Source organism: Aquarana catesbeiana, linkage group LG01 (assembly GCF_042186555.1).
Source record: "Aquarana catesbeiana isolate 2022-GZ linkage group LG01, ASM4218655v1, whole genome shotgun sequence".
Classification (NCBI taxonomy): domain Eukaryota; kingdom Metazoa; phylum Chordata; class Amphibia; order Anura; family Ranidae; genus Aquarana; species Aquarana catesbeiana.
This window is the reverse complement of record NC_133324.1, coordinates 240,198,938-240,205,421: the sequence shown is the minus strand read 5'-3', so window position 1 is coordinate 240,205,421 and position 6,484 is coordinate 240,198,938.

Genomic DNA, 6,484 nt, shown 5'->3' with positions numbered 1-6,484 from the left:
CAAACGATGTGGCATCCTTTCATTCCTAACACATTACCCAGTCCATATCAGTATAGATATCTAGCACAATATTTTTTCCCCATTGAGATCTGATGTGTTTTCAAAGTGTTTTGAGCAGTGTATGTACATTTAGCCAGACTATGAACGTAACATTGAATTCCAGTTATAGCAATTTTTAAATATATACACTACAACTATGATTGCCACTAGCTTCCGGGTCCCCGTGCCGAACAGCTGCTTACTGAACACAAGAGGACGCCTGCTTGGCATGGGCACCATTCATAAAACACTTTCCATATTGTCAATGAATGCCAAGTGTTCTCTGATTGGATAAAAGTGGAGATTGTGACGTTGCCACCCTACCCCACCACCTCATCCAATCAGAAAATGCTTTGCAATACATAGGAAATGTATGGATTCATTTATACACACTCAATATAGCTTTCTAAAAATTGTAAATAGTGCATTGCATCACCCCCTCACTGCCCCAACAAAACAAACATGAGCCTGTTTGCCAATAGAGCGGTTTAGCATGCAGGCAACGTGAGTGAGCCCTAAGGCTTAAAGTGGTTGTAAACCTCAGTCATTATATCTGAACAAAGCACATATATCTGTAGTGTTTACTTGTCTCTCTCCAAAGCTCTGTCATTTCACTCTGGTGCTTTGTTCCTCTTTTACCAGCATTTGTCACTTCTGACAAGTTGTCCTGATAGCAGAGATAAAATGGTGACAGGGGAGGAGAGCCCAGCATAGCTCTGTATGTTCCTGTGCTGTGTGTGAAGGGGGGTGTGTCCCTATTCTCCAATTAGCTCTCACACATTGTACAAGAGCTCCAACTGCAGCTCCCCCCCCCCCTCCTCTGTGCTACTGATAGATGCAGAAGGATTTTCAGCACTTTGAGGCCGGGTTCACATACATTTGGCAGTGGGTTCATGCCTGGGGTCTAGTATGTGTCTGGTCACCGGCCCAGGTGAGAATCGGGTCTTAATTTTTGCCTGAATTCGTACCTGAATCGGACCCAAACACACACAGGACCCTTTTTCAACCTGGACTGCGACTGCTCCAGACCTGTGTGAACTGGCTCCGTTGAGAGCCTGTCACACTCGCATGTCATGTGAATTAAAGAAGAAAAGGAGAAACCCACATCCATTTCGCATATGTGTGAACCCAGCCTGAAGGGATGTAGAAAAGAGAAGGCTGCAGATAAACAAGTAAAACTTATGGGGAGGATTTGTTTTATCCTTGTGTATCATCGTAGGCTGTTCACTTCACTGGGTGTATAAGAGGGTTTACAACTACTTTAAATCTACAATATATTGAAAAAAACACAATGAAGATCCTGAAGAATCTGACACTTTGGAGAGTGCCAGATTCCCGGTCCCCTGCCTCACTCTGGTCCCTTCCATCAGAAGAATATCACTACATGACACTGTAGTAATGAAGGGGAATCATATGCAACCACTGAGCAAAAAGGGGACCTGTGAAATGACTCATGATGTCAGATTCTGAACACTTTTATTTATACTTTATTAGTTAATGAAAGGTATGGCTGTACAGTATTCATACTAGTATTTGACACAAGAAACCCCGCACTGAAACAGATGTATGGCTATATATCATCTAATATTAGTTATCTCAGCAGTAGGAATATTTTACAACTTGTCTGACCCAATATCAGCTCAGCTTTGGAACCCTGAGGTTCACTAACGGTGGGTAACTTTCCAAATGCCACAAAAACTGTGCTGATTGGCCTAATCTTTTCATGCCAGTAGACATGCCATAAAAAATAAAAATCACAGTGTCATTTTGCTGAAGGACGGCAGCTTGCTCTTATTCTTTTATAGCACATACTTATTATTTATGGGGAAAGGATCTTGTTGTAGAACAGCAGGTACTCACCTGTACTATGACAAATAACATGACCCATCTGAGAAGGAACATCAGTGCTGTGACTGGATTGTGATCCCTGCCTTGCACCCCCAAATTGGGTCAAGCTGTCATTCTGTCAGCAGCACAACAGGCTTCTGGCAAAGAAAAGAACTGTCAGATTTTCATTATCGCTACTAGAGGAGTCATGGCCTCCCTCCCTGATACAAGCCTGCACGTGACACGCTTACCTAAAAATGAAAAACATATTTTCTTTAAAGTGTTATCTAGTCATTTTAATTACAATATGTGTTTACAGATATAGTGGGGGAGGGGGGGGGGGGGATTTACTAAAACTGGAGTGAAAAATCTGGTGCAGCTCTGCACAGAAACCAGTCAGCTTTTTTTTTTTTTTTCTGTCAAAGCTAATTGAACAAACTGAAGTTAGAAGTCGATTGGCCATCAAGCACAGCTGCACCAGATTTTGCAAGCTCCAGTTTTAGTAAACCAACCCCATTGACTCTATAGATCTAAATGTGTGCTATCTCGATATAGCCACTTGACTCTCCACTCACGTTTTCATGGAACCTTCAGTATTGTTTTAAGGAAGACCACAAATGGTCTGATTTGACAGTCAATATGATGCCTAGGCTTGGATCAAACTGTTTAGGGTTATCCTTGGGAGCAATAGGGGGCCCTAGGGTCACCACCTCATCCCTTTAAACCCGAACACATATTAATTACACAGGTTCTGAGGCTGATTAAGGTGGTAATTAAACTCGTTGCCTTATCTGCATAAAATTAGCCTTCAGAACCTGTGCAATTCATATGTGTTTGGGTTTAAAGGGGTGAGGTGGCAACTCTAGGGTGCCCTAAGGATAAGAATACTTCTAAATAATCAGAAGAAGCAGCAGAATCAGGTGCATCACAGGAGAAACAGCTGCTGGCATTATACAAGATGGCAAATGTCTCCCCACTCATTGTTCTCTGGGAAATTTTGGCCCAAGTATTGCCATTGTCAAACAAGTACATTAAAACTTCAAAATTAGTAAGCAAACCTGCATAATCAGCATATAAAAAGTCCAATTAGAAATCAAAAACAGACAGCGGTTCAAAATGTACACCCTTTTTCTCCAAGGTACAATATTAACCACTCCCCACCAAGAGCAAGCCATAGCTACTGACATGGGTATGGCTTTTCTAGTCAGGCTGTAGCAGCTTTAAAAAGAAAACAAAGCTGTAAACCTATCATGTACTGTATACCCTATACTTAAGCTTTTTTTTTTTCTTTTTCAGCCTGATCCTCCTCACCCCCCCTCATAGTCACAACAGGAAATTCCTGGCTGTCACCAGAACCAATGTCCCCATTGGAAGATTTCCTCTTCATTCCTTACTCGGATTTTCTTTCAATTTTACTCTCAATGATAACAGACACCAGGACAAATAGAGAAGGTGAATCTCCCTAATGGGGATGGAGACTACAATATAAACCTGCGACATGTTCTAATCCCTCTCCATCTAAAACTTGGAGCCCCCCTTTTTCTTACCTGAACCCATTCGTTCCAGTGAAGAGCAGGAGCCCAGCAGCTCCAGCCGCTGCCTCGGTCCTCATTGGATAGATTGATAGCAGCAGGAGCTATTGGCTTCTGCTGCTGTCAATCAAATCCAGTGACACCAGAGCAGGGGGTGGGGACGAATCCTGCTGTCTGTGTCAATGGACGCAGCAGCGGGACTCGTGAGCGTGTCCGCACAGGGGCCCCCAGGGAAAGCTGCTCTCTGTGGGGGCACCCGATGAAGAGGAGGGGCCAGGAGCGCCACCAGAAGAGGAGGATTAGGGCTGCTCTGTGCAAAACCCTTGCACAGAGCAGGTAAGTATAACTTGTTTTTTTTTTTTTTAACAAATGAACCTTTACAATCATTTTAAGTTATAGCAGTGTTGCCAAACGCCCGTAATTTACGTCCTACATTTAAATTTAAAGAGCAATATCGTTGTTATGGCAGCAGCTAGCTGCCATAACCCCAGTATCCTCTTCTTCGGCCGGCGGTCCGCTTTCAGATAAAAAGTGGTCTCTGTGGTCGGATTTGCTGTGAGATCGCTTTTATCGGCGGTGGGAGAGGCCCCCCACCACGCTCCAGTGCCCTCCGCCGCTTACCGGGGCCATCAGCAGCAGCGGAGGCGATCGAATGTTGTCCCTTGCTGGGGAATGGAGACGAGCGAGTGGAATATGGACCCCACCCATCTCCGTACCATTGCTGGGTGGAAGAGACGTCAAAACGTCACTTCCGCCCATAGCTCTTAAAAGGGCCCCATCCCGCCAAGCTCACATGCAGAAGCGAACGCATACGCGAGTAGCGCCTGCACATGAAAATGGTGTTCAAACCACACATTTAAGGTATCGCCGCAATTGGTAGAGCAATCATTCTAGCCCTAGACCTCCTCTGTAACTGAAAGCATGCAACTTTACTGTTGTCTTATTTTTTTAATTCAAAAAAGTGCATTTTTTCCAAAAAAAGTGCGCTTTTAAGACCGCTGCGCAAATACGGTGTGACAAAGTATTGCAACGACCGCCATTTTATCCTCTAGAGTGTTAGAAAAAAAAAAATGTATAATGTTTGGGGGTTCCAAGTAATTTTCTAGCAAAAAAAAAGACGTTTAAGAAATCTCAAAAAGAGGCTCGGTCCTTAAGTGGTTAATGTGACCTATAAACTGTACTACTCAGTTAAAAAAAAAACTGAAATCTTTTTTGGGGGGGAGGGGGGGGGGGGAATTGGGGAATAAAAATAAAAGAACTAAAATAATGTGGTTGCATAAGTGTGCACACCCTCTTATAACTGGGAATGTAGCCGTGTTCAGAATTAAGCAAGTCAGTACACACTTGCCATCATTTAAAGTGTCCCCGATTAACCCCCCCCCCTACAAAAAAAAAAAAATTCAGCTGTTCTAGTAGGTCTTTCCCAACATATTCTTAGTCACATCCTGCAGCAAAAGCCATGGTCTGCAGAGAGCTTCCAAAGCATCAGAGGGATCTCATTGTTAAAAGGTATTAGTTAGGAGAAGGGTACAAAAGAAGGGTACAAAAGAATTTCCAAGGCATTAGATATACCATGGAACACAGTGAAGACAGTCATTATCAAGTGGAGAAAAAATGGCACAACAGTGACATTGTGAAAAAAGAAAAGTGTGTGAGTGTGGCGCTGTCCCAAAGTTGCAGAAGAAATGTCTGCATATATACAGTTTTATCAAAAGTGTCACGTGTGTATTCCTTTAAGTGAAATATGTATGGCAGTTATTACCACTCCTGTGGGTTAAAGTGACTGGTGATTTAAACATGAGAAGCATAATGAGTGCAATAAATCGCATCCAAGGTGTCTAGTGCTATATTCCCTCAAAAGGAAAAAACAGTATTAACCACTGCTAAGAGCATGAAGCGGTCTGTGTCTAAACACTAGAAAACACAAAGTTGCAATAAATACATCACACGTGACATGCAAAAAATTCTAAAGTGTCTAGTGCTAAATAAATAAATATTAAAATGTTGTTCTACAAACGTTGCAAATAACAAAGTGACAAGTGCCCTATGAAGAGGTCACTCTGAAAAGTGCTAAACACACGTGCCATGCAAATGGTTCTATGATAGTAAACAGTTCATATGGGTAAGTCCCCGGTGCACTATAAGTGAAAAAAGGCGTCCTTTGTGGGATTCCTCAAAGCATACAACAGGTGTTAATCCAGTGCTGGTGTCTCGCGTTGTGATTGTGCAGAGACTCACCAGCTGTATATCCCCTGCAGGGGTAACGAGTAGTCACAGTATGTGCCACTGTGCAGCAGTGCTTGGCAAGACCAGGACCAGGATGATATCATAAGGACATAAGAAGAAAGGATTCCATAGTGTGAAACCGTTTAAAACCACTATTTATTAGGTCAGATAAAAAGGGTACTCACATTGTAATGGAAAAAATGAGCGGTGTACAATGCTTACAAAGATGTTCCTAAGCGTCAGCTTTGCAGGGAGATGTCAGCAAGGCGTTCAGTCAAAGGCCACGCCCTACGTACGTTTCGTCACTCGGACTTCTACGGGAGCTGACGCTTAGGAACATCTTTGTAAGCATTGTACACCGCTCATTTTTTCCATTACAATGTGAGTACCCTTTTTATCTGACCTAATAAATAGTGGTTTTAAACGGTTTCACACTATGGAATCCTTTCTTCTTATGTCCTTATGATATCATCCTGGTCCTGGTCTTGCCAAGCACTGCTGCACAGTGGCACATACTGTGACTACTCGTTACCCCTGCAGGGGATATACAGCTGGTGAGTCTCTGCACAATCACAACGCGAGACACCAGCACTGGATTAACACCTGTTGTATGCTTTGAGGAATCCCACAAAGGACGCCTTTTTTCACTTATAGTGCACCGGGGACTTACCCATATGAACTGTTTACTATCATAGAACCATTTGCATGGCACGTGTGTTTAGCACTTTTCAGAGTGACCTCTTCATAGGGCACTTGTCACTTTGTTATTTGCAACGTTTGTAGAACAACATTTTAATATTTATTTATTTAGCACTAGACACTTTAGAATTTTTTGCATGTCACGTGTGATGTATTTATTG